General features: G+C 37.0%; 1 protein-coding gene across 3 annotated transcripts in view; it reads left to right on the forward strand.

The window, feature by feature from the left end:
• LOC150100493 (thiamine transporter 1-like) overlaps positions 1–15963 on the forward strand; it is a 344253-nt gene that overhangs the window by 12198 nt on the left and 316092 nt on the right. The window contains exon 1 of one of the 3 annotated variants that reach the window (XM_090402455.1): positions 7084–7201. The exons of the other annotated variants lie outside the window; for them this stretch is intronic. The gene's annotated coding sequence lies outside the window, so the exon portion shown is untranslated. Of the gene's footprint in view, positions 1–7083; positions 7202–15963 lie in introns of those variants that run through there. 3 annotated transcript variants of the gene reach the window in all.

Here is a 15963-nt window from a genome sequence, read left to right on the forward strand (position 1 = left end):
CACTGTTGAACCTAAGTATCTAAAGTCTCTCACCTTACTGATGACATTTCCTTCCAGCTCCAGATCTGTCTCCTGGCCACCTCCCACTGTGCAACACATATACTCTGTCTTACTTCTGCTCAGTCTCATACCTCTCTCTTCCAGTACTTTTCTCCATCTTTCCAGTTTAGTTTCCGCTTCTTCTCTTGAATCTACACACAGCAAGATGTCATCTGCATACAACATTGTCCAAGGTGCATCTTCTCTCACCTCCTCTGTTACCACTTCCATCACAATATTAAACAGAAACGGACTTAATGCTGACCCTTGATGCAAGCCAACTGTTACTTGAAAACTTTCTGTCTGTCCCAAACAGGTCCGAACACTTGTCTTCACATTTCTGTACATTTCCTGCACCAACCTGACATATTTCTCCGGCACCTTCTTCTCCCTCAGACACCTCCAGACTTCTTGCCTTGGCACTCTATCGTATGCTTTCTCCAGATCAATAAATACCAGATGTAGCTCACTTTGTTTCTCTCGATATTTTTCCATCATCTGTCGTAACCCAAAGATAGCATCTGTTGTTGATCTACCAGGCATGAAGCCAAATTGTTCCTTTGCAATCTCCACCTTCTTCCTCAATCTACCATCAAGAACCCTTTCTAGGATCTTCATTGTGCGGGACATCAATTTTATTCCTCTGTAATTTTTACAGTCTTGTGCATCCCCTTTACCCTTGTAGATGGGAACAAGAGTACTCTCCCTCCATTCCTCGGGTATATTTTCCTGTAGGCAAACTTTCATGAACAGGTCCCTCTTCCCCCAGTGCCTTCCATGCCTCCACTGGAATTCTGTCGGGCCCACCGCTTTTCCATTCCTCATCCTCTTCATGGCCTCCGTCACTTCCATTCTACTGATGTTCTGCACCATTTCCCTCAGAAGGCTGCCCATCTTCTCTGTGAGTCCTTGCATTTTCCTCATTCAAAAGTCCCTCAAAGTATATTTTCCATCTGTTTCTTATGTCTACATCCCTCCATAATACTCTTCCTTCAGCATCTTTGATCTGCCCTCACATGTAAGATGTCCTTAGCTGCTTTATTTCTACATTTCGCTAGTTGGTAAATTTTTCTCTGTCCTTCCTTTGTTTCTAATTGATCATACAGATCTTGATATGCCATGGCCTTTGCCTGTGCCACAACTCTCTTGGCTTCTTGCTTTCTCTCTTTGTACACCTCTCTGTCCTCTTCCGCTCTTGACTCATCCCACTTCTGCTTTGCCTTCCTCTTAGCTGTCACTGCCACTTGTACATCATTATTCCACCACCAACCCTCCTTCTGCTCTCTAATCTTTCCAGATGTCTCACCAAGCACCTCGATTGCCCAGCTCAGGATTACTTTTGAATTATGTTTCCACCAATCTTGTACACTTTCCAGTCCATCCGAAATCCTCTCTAACACTCTCTCCCTAAAACGATTCCTCACACTCTCTTCTTTTAAGCGAAACCACTTAATTGTCTTCATCCCATGGCAACCAGAAGTTCTTATCTTCGATCTTATTTTAAAGTCTGCGCACAGCAGTTGGTGTTGTTGTGCTACTTGATCTGTTGGAATTACTTTACAATTTGTCACAACCTTAAGATGTTTTCTTCTAATCAAAATGTAGTCAATTTGTGAGCTGTTGTTACCACTTCTAAATGTTATCAAATGTTCTTCCCTCTTGAAGAAAAACGAGTTCACAATTGCCAGATCAAACGCCTGCAAAGTCCGCAACCCTCTCTCTCCTTCCTGGTTCATCATTCCCACTCCGTGGCCACCATGCACCCTTTCACAGTCTCTATTCTGTCTTCCTATGTGTCCGTTCAAGTCTCCTCCGACAATCACCATCTCATTTTCTTCCAATTCCCTCATTTCTTTATCTAACACGTTCCAGAACTCATCTTTTTCCTCTGCTGTCCAACCAACTTGCGGGGCATATACACATAATACGACCACCCGCTCTTCTCCAAGACCCAATTTCATTTGCATGATCCTGTCGTTCCTTCTGCCCACGTCCAGTACTTCACCCTTCATTCTGCCACACACCACAATTCCTACACCATTTCTTCCCTCGCTATTCGCTCCAGAGTAGAACAATTTATAACCATCTCCCAGTTCCTTTGCCTTTCCCCCTTTCCACCTTGTCTCCTGCACACATAAAATGTCCAACTTCCTCTTCCTCATCATGTCTGCCACCTCTCTTCCCCTTCCAGTCATGCTTCCAACATTCAGTGTTCCCACTCGCAACATCCTCTCCACCTGCTGGGCTCGCTTCTTTAACCGCACCCGCCCTTGATGCGGTAGCCCTCGTCCACTTCTCACAACTGTAGGGCGATGTGGCTGCGCGTCGCTTAAGGGGTACGCCCTAGCCCTTATATTATTTTCTCTTCGACTCATAATCATAGTTTGAGTTCGCTCTGAAGTTTTCCGACCGGATGCCCTTCCTGACATCAACCCTCGCATTTATCCGGGCTTGGGACCGACACCTATTGAGGCTAGCTTGCCTCCTTCGGTGGCTGCATGAGACGAAATGACTTAGCAAGATAGGAAAGACTCACCCCTAGCCCTCGAATACTCTAATAGCATCAGGGGAAAAGAGCAAGGAGAGGAGAAAGAAGCAAAGAAAGAAGAGGAGGGACCAGTCTACAGAATAATATAACAGATATATATTACATGAAGTAAGGCATGGTCCAGCATCAGGTACCTCGGGTTTGCCATGCCCGTACTCACTAAAGTGAGCCCTTGAGGATTTAATCTTGGGAAGACCGAGTTGAGTAGACGATACACACTAAAATTTTCCAACTGTTATACAAGCAAAATAGTTACCGCTTTATAAACTACAATATTCATAAAAGAGAATTAATTTTCCGTTGTGCAATAATAAACAACTCATCCCACAATACGGATTGATTCCCCTGTTGTCGGAATGGATTCTCCTTCTTCTCACATGCGCAGAAGTGTCGAAGGGTCTCGCATTTATGGGCGTACAGTAAGGAGGTGTTACGGATTAAATGTGGAAGCTATTTTTCATAAAATGGAGGGAAAGAGAGGTAGAACAAGAGATTATTCCTGATAGCTATATGAAGAACACTGTGTGCATCAGTGGCACACTCAGGATTTAATCTTGGGAAGACCGAGTTGAGTAGACGATACACACTACGCATCGTATACGACCTATGACTGAGCATCTGCAAAGATCGCTAATTCATAAGAAGTATAGAAATAGAAGACATGACAGAACAAAAATAAAAAATAATAATTTTAATTAGGAAAAGATTTTTCGAAAATTTTTTAGCGGTTTTTTCTTTTTCTTTGGGGAGTGCCAGGCCCCCCCCCCCCCCCCGGTGTGCAGTGTCTTTGCATGGAGATCGTTTGGCGACAGGAATGCATTGCCTGAGAGTTTGGAAACACTGGATAAAGTTAAGGCACAGTTCGATGAACTTTGAGAGTGACAATGGGGACCCTTCGCGAAGCTCATTTTGATTCTATGCTGGTCTGATAATAATAATAATAATAATAATAATAATAATAATAATAATAATAATACATAATTTAGTCGATATCTGGACAGGCAAATAAGGTTCTCCCCCCCTCCTTCCAGAAACTTGGATTCTTAACTACATAAATCAAGAAAACTGACTGTAGAACGCACGCTTTCAGGCAATAACGAGTACCTGTTAGAGTATACATTACTGCCTGAAAGCGTGAGTACGAGAATACGGCATGCATTCTCTAATGGAATTTGTACAATTCTCTCAAGCATACAGGCACATCGGCCATGACACACGCAATTTACGGACAAAAATTATTGTTGGTGGTGATGACGGGCGGTAGATGGCATTGGTGATAGTCGTATGTAGTGGAAGAATTAAGTAGTAGAGGGAGACGGGGTGGTGTTTGTAGCGGAGTGGAGTAGAATGCCCTCCTGCGATGAATCTTTAGACTCCTAGGAGGTGTTACGTAATAATAATAATAATAATGATAATAATAATAATGTGATGCTTTTGAAATCATTAATAGCCTTGGGCTTAACCATTCTACTTTCAGGTCAGGACTAAAATAAGCTCTTTGGAAATAAAAATCTATAGAGGATTTATTTATTTTTTATTATTACAGAACCTCATCACGATAATCTGTATTTTCTACAACACTCAAGTCTCTCTGCCTTCCGTTAGTGAAGTTCACTACTATACGGAGATGGAGTTTTGTTTTGTTTTTTTCCCTCCCGGAAACTCGGGTTTTTCATCTCTCAAAATAGGCAAACCAGCCGTGCGAAACACGTACATATCTACAGACATTGAAACTTCGGGGAATGATGGCAGCCTGCACTGACCCCTTTCTGACCAATATCTCATTTCGGATTCAACTGCCAATACTGGCATTCTGGATACTCCCATATGCTTTATGGGAGTATCCAGGATACCAGTTTATTATTATTATTATTATTATTATTATTATTATTATTATTATTATTAGCCGAGCAGTTGGCATATCCGCTCTCCAAGAGTTTGCGGGTTACAATACAAACACCTACAGCGAATCCCGCTGTAGGTGTTTGGGAAACTAACTCCTAGATTACTGGGTGCCTAAAATGGCTTGAAAAAGTTCTGTTTGGTATCTAGAGCAGGGTTTTTGGGCTATGCAAAGAGTAAATAAGAGATGCGGAAAAGTAAGAGGGTGTAGCGTGATTCGTCGCTCCATAACACAGCTTTCCAAGATCCACATCTCACTGTGCACTCTCTCTCTCTCTGCACCACTGAAGACAACGCTGCATATTGGTTTGGGCAATGTGGGGCTTTCATGTTGCGGCCCTACCACGGAAACCCATGTTGTGAGCCTCGGTTCACAACATGAATGGCGATTTTTAGACATTTCCTTTCTAGTATCACGTTCAGTGAGTGCGATGAGTCGTTCACTGCGGGTAGCACTTGCAGTTGACTCCCTGCACTTCCATCTTAGTATGATATCACTGATTATTGACCTGGGATGGTCCAATTTGTCATCGGTCTGCCGAATAGATAGGCCTGCAACATGGCATCCTATTACAACGCCACTTTCAAACTCTGTCAGTTCCTTTCTTCCAGCCACTTCACCAGGACATAGTTGCGCTAACTTCGGAGCATTATATTCCTCTAATTTATACACGCTACAAACACGTGACTCGCTGCATGGCACGATGCACCTTGCTCATAAGTGACCGTTGACTTCTTACCAAGCAGTGTATATATATATATATATATTGTATACACGCTAATATAATTTATACACGCTACAAACACGTGACTCGCTGCATGGCACGATGCACCTTGCTCATAAGTGACCGTTGACTTCTTACCAAGCAGTGTATATATATATATATATATATATAATATACTTTAAAGCTCTGCAGACGTAACCTGACCATTCGAAGTCAATGAAATCAATATATATATATAAAAAAAAAAAAAAGACAATTAAGTAACACCGCCTTCATACTGAAAATTTACACATTACCATTCCTTACATCAAAAACAAACCTTACTAAACGCTGTCACAGTGAAATGAACATATGATTCCTTTGGATACGAAAACAGACACAATACTAGAAAATGCTATTTTTTTTTAATATTTTCATTTCTTTTTATTTTATTTTATTTTATTTTTTTATACGTGACGTTTACGCGCTCTTGTTCGTATGCCGGCTATGGGAAGTGCATATAGTTGTTCTATACTAATACCTATTTGATTGGTTCGGATTTCTCAACACTCAGATACTGCCACAGTTATTGAACTTATCATTGCAGTGACGAAGACATGTAATAAAGTAAAATTATGATGTAATAATTAAAGAATGCAGATTTCCCATATACAAGTAGTAAAAAGCTGTACTTTATTATTAAAAATACTCTCAATTAGAGGTAGATGTAGAATTTTTTTTGCACTTAGAAATGAAATTAAACTTTCTTGTTTTTTTCTTTTATTCAAGTGTAAGCAAACAAAGTTTACGCGTGATACCAGCAATTTCTAGAGAAACAGCCAACAATCTTCATGTCTGTTATTTTTTATTTAATTCTTTGCCTGTGATACCTGAAGAAGTTGAATTTCAACGAAACTAGTCATATCTTAACATTAAACTTTTCTTTCACGATATAGAGTCATTTAAATTCATTTATATATATATATATATATAAATGAATGTATTACTATAACCTTGGTATTTAAGGTCTAGCTACTTACTGAGGAGACCTCAAAAAAGGTTGAAACCGGTCTGGTTTTATGATGTAATAATTAAAGAATGCAGAAAAATTAAAGAAAACCCCACCCATAATGCATTGCAGTATACATCTTCTAGTGAGATGTGCTTTACATTATGGGAAAATACTAAGAATAGCGATCAGAGCTATACCCACCTTTACAATGAGTTGCCCTGGTGTTGTATCATCTTTAGACTTGAACTTTGTTTGCATACTTGGGATTAGGAGTTAAAATAACCAAGTTTATAAAATAACTTGGTTATCCTAATATATATATATATATACACACAGTAAAACCCCGTTTTTACGTTACCGCAATTTACGTTTTCCTGCCATTTACGACATTTTCCGTTGGTCCCGTCTTAAGGCCTATTCTTACGATATATTGTTTTCCCGCCATTAACAACTTGATGTGGACGTTATTTCACGTGATTTGCGTTTTTTTTTTTTCTCGGGTGGCAATACTGATTTTCGAATCGATTTCTGCGGAAATCTGTGCATTTCTGTTCCCAGATGGCGTTGCTTTCGGCGTTTCGTTTCCGCCATCACGGTGACTTGCACGCTGGCAGCAGTAATGTAGTGATGAGCGATTCCGTGATTTTTCAATCACAGTACGAACTGATATTACAGAATTTCTGTTACGTAATTTAGCATCTGAAAGTTGCTTTCAAGTTGCGGTGGTGGATTATCCATGTTAGTAACATGGAGAAAAAAGACAGAAAAATATATTTCCGGAGAAGAAAAGATGGCAATTCTGCGACGTGTATTCATGCCGGAACACACGTGTGCATTTAGCAAAAGATCCCGGACTCTCCATTCCACTTTGAACACGATAGTAAAAAACAGGTAAACATTGAACTCAATGCAAAACAATCTGGCGCTGTGTCAAAAAAAAACAAAAACGAAAAGCAAAAACAATCAACAATTAAAGATTTTTTTAACTAGATAAATGTAAGTAATTGTAAATTCATTTATTTTCAGTTATTAAATTTTGTAATCTAGTATGTAGACTCACATACTAGCAGTAAGTCATCTTTTAGCCTTTTTTAATCTTTTTTTATATTTCCTGCTATTTACACTTTTTTCCATCAGTCCTTCCTTAAAAGTGTATATTCGCATATATATATATATATATATATATATATATATATATATATATATATATATATTAGCTCATTACTAAGGTCGAAACCGGTGTCCGGGCAGTGGCCACTTGCCTTTAATGCATAGCATCATACATCTCCTCAAGGAGATGGGCTTTGCATTAAGGGTAAATATTAAGAATAGTGATCAGAGCTTATTCCAATTTTACCACGAGTTGCGTAGACTTGTACTAATTTACGGGTCACCTACACTTGCATTACGTGCAGGCGCAAACCTGACTTGTTTGTCTGTTTGCTTACTTGAGAAATGGAGTAAAAAACCAGGTTTAAAATAGCTTGGTATCTTTAACATATATATAACATATATTTAACATATACATAATATATATATTATGTATATGTTAATACACACACACACACACACACACACACACACACACACACACACACACACACACACACACACACACACACACACACACACACACACACACATATATATATATATATATTGCAAGTCTAGCTGGCCCTGCACTACGTGCAGGGCCAGCTAGACTTGCAATACTTGCAGGCGCAAACTTGACTTGTGTGTCTGTTTGCTTACTTGGGAAATGGAATAAACCCAGATTTAAAATAGCTTGGTATCATTAACTTATATACATAGTTCGGAGCATTATATATATATATATATATATATATCCTACAATTATTTTTCAAGTGGAAATTGATATATATGTCTTTTGAACAAATGATTTTCACTAAAGAATTTATGAAGTAAGAGAAAAAATTCGAATTTTGAATGGACTGAAAGGATAATGAACAGCAACCATAATAATAATGACAACCAGTCGCATCAATTGCTGATGAAACTGCGGACCTTTTGGCTGAATACTGTTAATGAACTACTTAAACCGGTAATCTATTGCAATTCCTCTGGGAACCAAACCGATGATACATTTATAATATTTTTTTTTGGACAGCAGGCAACGGTACGGCATATCGGCATCTCTATTAAACAGTGACGTGACCCAACGAATGCGGCACATTTAGAAATTTGTAATATTCAGTAATATGTTTACATCTTTACCTAAAATTCAAATAAGCTTAGCTATTTGATGAAATTTTCACTACGTATATTGTTAAGATATTTGCTATAGCTATTTATCGGATTTGAAATTACTCATCATTTGATATTCACGCGCTCACGTCAGGCTTTGTCTCGCGTGAGTTGCGAAATCAAGCACCATTCTATTTCAGCGTTACAATAACACTTTTACTTTGTTTGATTTCTGACTATGCAATATGATGTTCATTCCACTTGTTTCGAATTACTCGAAATACTCTGTTTTTCACTAATACAGTGAAAAACACTCTTTTCACAATTTTATACTATAGCCGGCAAAGGTTGGTCGATTGGTAGAGCCTCTGCTATTAATGGCTCAGTTAAGTAAGTTTGAGCGCGGTTAGTAGTTAGAAGGGGCCCAATCGTTCGATGCTGTTGGCATACTCTCCCTCGATGAGTCTTTGGACTCCCTGGAGGTGTATAATAATAATAACATTGCTGTGTACTTTCTCTTTTTTTAGTACTACAATAATAAAACTTTGTTTTGTGTGCACGTCTGTGGAATAATGGTATCTGTAGGGAGAGATGTTTTTCACTACATAGAGTCACTCCATTTACGTAACAGAAAGCACTGGGCAAATTCTCGTGTCCTGGCTAAAGTCAAGTATGACACGAGGCAATTTGCTCTTCCCCTGCGAACTTGTTAAATATATCATTTTACTAAGTTTTATCTGACTTTCGCAGATGTTTTGTTTGTTTAACAAGTAATACAAAAATTGTCTTGAACGTAAAGTACAAAATCAAATGAATTGCTAGTTTCTTTCCACCTCGCACAGTTAAAAACAAACGTGAGACAATGAGTGACGTGTTAATTACAGGGAATGCATAAATGACTCTTTTTGTAACTGATATATGCCGGCAAAGGTTGGTCGATTGGTAGAGCCTCTGCTACTAATGGCTCAGTTAAGTAAGTTTGAGCGTAGTTAGTAGTTGGAAGGAGACCCAATCGTTCAATGCTGTTGGCCTACTCTCCCTCGATGAGTCTTTGGACTCCTTGGAGGTGTCAAATAATAATAATAATAACTCCGCGTTCAGCAATAAGGAACCACAGACAGTTGGGCTAATAATAAATAAATAAAAGGAGGCGAAGTATAACTGGTTAAATTATCGAAATAAGAGACTTGAATGTGGATTATGTAAACGAACTGGAACTCTTGGAACAGCAGAAGATGAACACGAGGATTTCTGAGGGATGCGCAAACAATGAATTTGCCTAAGTTGCGAGTAGATACTAATATAATAGCTACCATGTTTAAGAAACAAAACATTATTACGCTGTGAAGTAATTGTATAAGTAAATAATTTTTTTAGCTTTCTTTCCATATCCTTTTAATCTTTATTTTTTTTTTCCTGCTAGAAAAGAATGAGTACCGGCACCTGTTTATTAAAATAATAATAATAAAAAAAAACTGTATATTTATATAATCAGTTGATGGAAGTAGGAGAAAAAAAATGCAGATTACCGGATTAACTAAGTTTCTTTGTGAGAGTTCGTAAGAGACAGACAAAACGATGAATTTATTCTAAGTTATTTATTATAGGATTTGTTGTGTCACGTGAATTGATCATCAAGATGCTGACGATTCTTCAGTAGGAATGATTTGTAATAACATGAACATGTCTAAAGTGGCTGAAATATCTCGGGGCTGTTCTTTCTCTCTACAAAATAAGCTGTCCTCCCCTTTTTTTGATAATCGGGCCTTTCTAAGCTTTTCTAAGTAGCATTGCTAATGCATATTATCGATAGAATTCCAAGGAGTTTGATTGACACAGACGCTTGTATAAGTATTTATAGAGAAGATAGGTAGATACAATTCAGTTTCGATTTAACGCGGTCTACAAATTGTAGCATCTCTTGTTCAACGCGGTTTCGATATAACGCGGTCTACAATTTCTAGTAACCCTTTATTTATTTATTTTTTCATATTTTTCACCGCGTGACTTAAAAATCAAATTTTATCTTCGTTAAATTTGTGTCTGCCCGTATCGCGCAAGTAGTTATAAGTAACAAACAAATTTAGTTTTATTGCATCACTGAATAAGGTACTGTACAGAGCTTTTGCAGTCTCATTCTGTGTCATTCTCAACAAATAGTGCAATTAGAGACGCTAAGTAATAAATCACATGTCCCCTCTCACAGAAACTATACTGTATAGACTTAAGCAAAACCATATGTTGCACTGAAACACAGTATCTAACTAAAACCTATTGTCCAATTTTTCAATTATGAAATAAGTGTTTGTTTCATTGCATTTGAAATTCTCGATGTCATTATGACAGATCACAAAGGCTAACTTAAAATAAAAGACTAGCATGTTTCAATTCTTGGTAGTCTTTTATTTTAAGTTAGCCTTTGAATGTGTGAGTTCGCTTGCCACCTCAAACGCAAACAAAAAGCCATAAAATTCAACCAAGGGTTGAAACGTTTGTGTGAGTTGAGCCAGTCAGTAATGAGAAGTTCCATCGGAACGATAAAGGACACCCTGTTGTGAATGTGTTAAAACTAATAGTGAATGTTCTTATGACAGTTTCAGATGTTATGGAATTCGACTGAAGAGAATTAGCATTTCAAATCAACACTTGTCGGTTGCTTTTGTCTTGGGATCGCGCTATCTTTTGTTAATACCGCACCAATCATGTGCACGTCTTTATAGCTGCTGTCTTGTGTAAAACAAAATTCAGCTTGTACGTATTGTAACAACTGAAAAAAAAAATTGAATAATTTATAAGAGTATAAAAGGATATCACCTGTAAATCGTTGACATGCCAGCAAAATTCTCAGACGTGCCACCTCTGGCACTGGTGCCATAGGTTCGCCATCTAGGGTTTACTGTATAAAGTGTTTATTGTTGAAAATTGTTTTCGTTTTCTGCTAGGAAAGCGCATTTAAAATCATAAGTGTGTTAATCTCAAGCTGAGCAGTTTGAGAATTATACAAATGATCCAAGAGAGATTTCAAGTGGTGACGACCTCCGGCCATTTAAAGAACATGCACGAAATGTTATTTCTGAAGACAGCGATGACGATTAAAATATGCGTTTTATTTTATTGTGTCTAAAACATTTATGCATTATGTGCAATGAAATTTATGTACAATTTGTAATTTTTATAATTTTATACTATTTGTCTCAGTTTATGTTTTCTTAACTTACATGAATTACCTGAATTAAAAATATTGATTTTGTTGGATATGTCATTGTTGTTTATATAATTAAAAAAAAAAAACGATTTCGGAACCTAACCCTACTTTTCCTATGTGATCTAAGTCTCGTATAACGCGATTTATATAACGCGGCATTTCTGAGGAACCTCCGCGTTATACGAGGTTCACCTGTGTATATTTGGCACGCCATGTATATAATCTAGGAGGTTGAATGTAGTGATTTAAATTGTTCTTTTGATTCTCGCGTGAAATATGATTAGTCTTAATTCATGAACTCCAAGTAGAATCATCGTTTTTATGTAGACGAGCGACATTATAGAGGAAATTTAACTTCATAGCACTGTTTACGCTAACTGTGACACTTGTCCTCTGTGCTTTGAGGATGATCGTGTCTTGATTTTTACTCGAGCTATTAAGGTTTTCCTTCTAATGCAGTAAGATTGCTTCTTGGAAGATGAACCTAAAATAAGAAGGACGCAGTAATTAGTGCAGTATTTAAAGCATCTTCTTGCGAGAAATATTTAGTGATCCTTTCTAAACTAGCCATGTTTACTTTTGAAATATGGAGCGGTGTAACTGCGAACTCGAAACCTTTACTTTTAATGAAATTTCCTGTATGATTAAGTTTTTAATTGGAGAGATGTTATAATTACTTTTTCCCAGTTAGAAAACATTTTTCTTCCCTCCTATATCGGAGCTGGTATAGGCGATTACACTTTTTTTGTGTGTGGGTGGGGGGGAGGGGATAATGTGTTCCTCCAGCTTTTCTAATTGGTATTCTTTTTTATTGCATATTATCGATGGAATTCCAAGTATTTGGAGATAAGGAATTTGGCAAACTACTACGCAGATAATACAGTTTTTGTTTCATAGAAGATAGCTTTAGTCTGGTGATTCGAATGTCGTAACAGAGCAGAAATCTCTGAGCGGTAGAAGAATGAACTTGCTCTTTTATTCTTAAGAAGTTCCGAATAATTTCTACATTCTTAAAACTTTTTTCTTGCATTTAAAGCATACGTGTTTCTTTGTTTCCATGTCGAGATTAGACATATTGAAACCATAACCTAAACGAAAAATTGTCAAAGTAAACCACTGACTAACAACTAACTACTGACTGACAGTTTTGTCAGGAAGACGAGAGTATTAGTGATTATACATCGAGCACTTAAACTTAAAACCTCACCTCATTTTGTAGTGATTAGTGGGTATGCAAATCGGCTATAACATACGTTATATGGACATTTTCAATCGAAGGTGAGTTAGCTGATCTCATACGGAGGCAGCAGTTTTTGTTTTCTCCCGAAAATTCGGGTTTTTCATCCCGCATACAGACAAATCGGCCATGTGAACACATGCAAAAAATACCATTGTTGTTTGTCGTAGGCAGTAGATGGCGTTGTGTGTGGTTGAAGAATTAAGCAGCGGAACGGTGAGTGTGTGTATTTGAAGGATTATCAAGTAGTAGGGGAAACTGTGAGCGGTAAGAAGTGGAGTAGTGTATAGTGCTCTCTCGTGATGGTGATGAGTCTTTGGAGGTGTCACGTAATTTTATTTTAATTGATTGAGCTCAGAAATATCTACATATATACAATAATTATCTTGAGTGACATTCCAAAATGTTATTTTGCAAACAGCAACTAAGTGCTGCAGATTATAGTTCATTTTTACATTAGATTTCTATAAAAAATTAATAATAATATTTATTAGTATAATTATGATTATGTATTATGCGTTTACAACATGTATTGTTCTGTTAAAGGGAGATGGTAAATCCCGTTTTATTTTATAGCCGGGTACGAAACTCTATATGAAATATAGATATGAAACTCATAGAGTTTCATGCCGAAAAAACTATCGGCGAGCCCAATGTAAGTAATCACTTAGGTAGTAATTATCACCGAGTTTCGTACCCGGCTATAAAATAAAACGGGATTTACCATCTTCCTTTAACTTAACTTATGTCGCCGGAAAAATAGCCTTTTGGCTTATTATTGTATTGTTCTGGTTTTTAACAATGAAATTGATACAAATTTCCTTTTTTTTTTCTTTTCTTCTTCTTTTTTTGTATAATGCATTAATAATAGTTACTGTAGTTGGTAATTTATAATTGTGAATAAGATTACATTTTTACAGTAATATATATATATATATATATATATATATATATATATATATATATGTTGATCTGTTGAGGTGTAATGTTCTCAGCTTGCTTCCTCGAAGCTTTTTAGTAGGCTTATTGGAGAATGTCACCGGTTAGTTATTGTTTATTGGTTTGATTGCTGTGTTGAAAGTAGGCTGATGTTTGATAGGTCTGATATTATTATTATTCCTGACACCTCCAAGGAGTCCGAGGACTCATCGCGGGAGGACACCTACAACTGTCTCATCTGATACACCGAACCTCTACTACGAATCATCTCATCTACCGCCCACCTCCATATATTCGCTACAGCCGTAGAATGAGAAATTCACACACACACACACACACACACACACACACACACACACACACACACACACACACACACACACACACACACACACACACACACACACACACACACACACACACACACGATAATTTGGAATGTCATGACGCGTCACTAACTAGTAAGCCTATATTGTGGAACTAATAAATATACAGTATTGTGTTTCATTAAGTTAGTAAGGTGTGTAGGATGCGTGTTTCTCGTTCATAGCATGTCCTTAAGGCTTTTTTCAGGCTATTGTAGTTTGTAACGTTCCTCTATTCAAAAGGTAGTTTATTTAGAATATCTGAGATGTAGAAGCTTCGAGTGGCCTGTCCGTAGTGATTACTGTATTTATATGTGATATAATTAGTTGTCTGAGGTCTTGTTATACGGTATATATTTCTGGCTGTCCTGTAGTTGGCATCAAAATAATATTTTAGCAAAAGCTGCATAGTGACATAAGTGTTTTGCTGTCAGTATTTTGTGTTCTGTTTGTGTTGCAATGTATATAAGGTCGTTATTTTCTCTTTGTTCCCGAAAGATCAGTTTTATGATTTTGCACTGAAACGATATTAATCTGAAAAGCCAAACGGCTATTTTTTTCTGGCGAGGTTGATAAGTTAAGGGGATAAACAATAAGGGATTTTTATCCCCTTAACTTACGATATTAATCTGTTTAGTTTACTATACCCAAGGTAAAATACTTTCTACATATATATATATATATATATATATATATATATATATATATATATATATATATATATATATATATATATATATATATATATATATATATATATATATATATATATATGTAGAAATAAATAAAGAATAAATAGTGTGCACAGAATGCATACGTTGTTAAAGCTTATCTTTGTATATTTTGGCATAGTGTTTTGTATATTAGTGTTTTTAGGCGTGTGGGAACTATGTATTTTAACCTGTAGGATCTTCCAGTTATTGCTCGAAGTTTGTTTTTTAGATGGTTTATGTGGCTATTTCAATTCATATCTGCATCGAAGTAAACTCCAAGGTATTGTATTGTTTCAACCTGAGTAGTAGTAGTGGTTTTACTGTTCTGTGTGATACTGTTTTATGTTGGAGAGTGGATGCTGATGGTTATATATATATATATATGGATATTATAGCTGTATCGTCTGCGTATTGAGAGATCTTGCCTTTGATAGGTAGCTGGTTAATATCGTGCATATAATCTTGGGAAGGGAATAGCTCCCTGTGGCACTCCACAGGTTACGGGTAGCTCTCTACTGCGGTTTGACCTGATGGGTGTGATCTGTTTTCTATTTTGAAGGCAGTTTCTAAACCACGTGTGCAGAGGCCAATCTATTCCAACATGTCTTAGCTTTTCGTTAGAAAAGCTAAGACATGGTTTAACGTGTGAGTATGTTTTTGACTATAAAGCATTTTTCATATGCTTTAGTCAATCGATAAAGACTACCATGACAATTTTGTTTTGATTTAAGGCGGTATTAATTACGTATGTAAAATCTTCCAAGAGGGAGAGAGATGTTCCTTTATTTTTCCGAAAACCGTATATTGTGAGTTGGGAATAATATGTAAGTTTTCTGTATATGTTGCGAGTTTCCTTAGCACAACAACAACAACAACAATAAGAATAGTAATATTTTTTGACAGTGACAAGGTTTATTATCATACAGAGTATTTACATACACAAACAAAAAATACTGTTGTTGGTGGTGATGGCGTTGATGGTAGTAGTCGTTGTGTGTATTTGGAGAATTAAGTAGAAGGGATGGTGCGATTTGTATAGTGGAAATAGAGTGCTCTCCCACGAGAGTCCTTGGAGGTGTCACGTAATAATAATA

Source organism: Typopeltis vanoorti, chromosome 13 (genome assembly GCF_054136105.1).
Source record: "Typopeltis vanoorti isolate ZY-2024b chromosome 13, IOZ_Tvanoo_1.0, whole genome shotgun sequence".
Taxonomy (NCBI): Eukaryota; Metazoa; Arthropoda; class Arachnida; order Uropygi; family Thelyphonidae; genus Typopeltis; species Typopeltis vanoorti.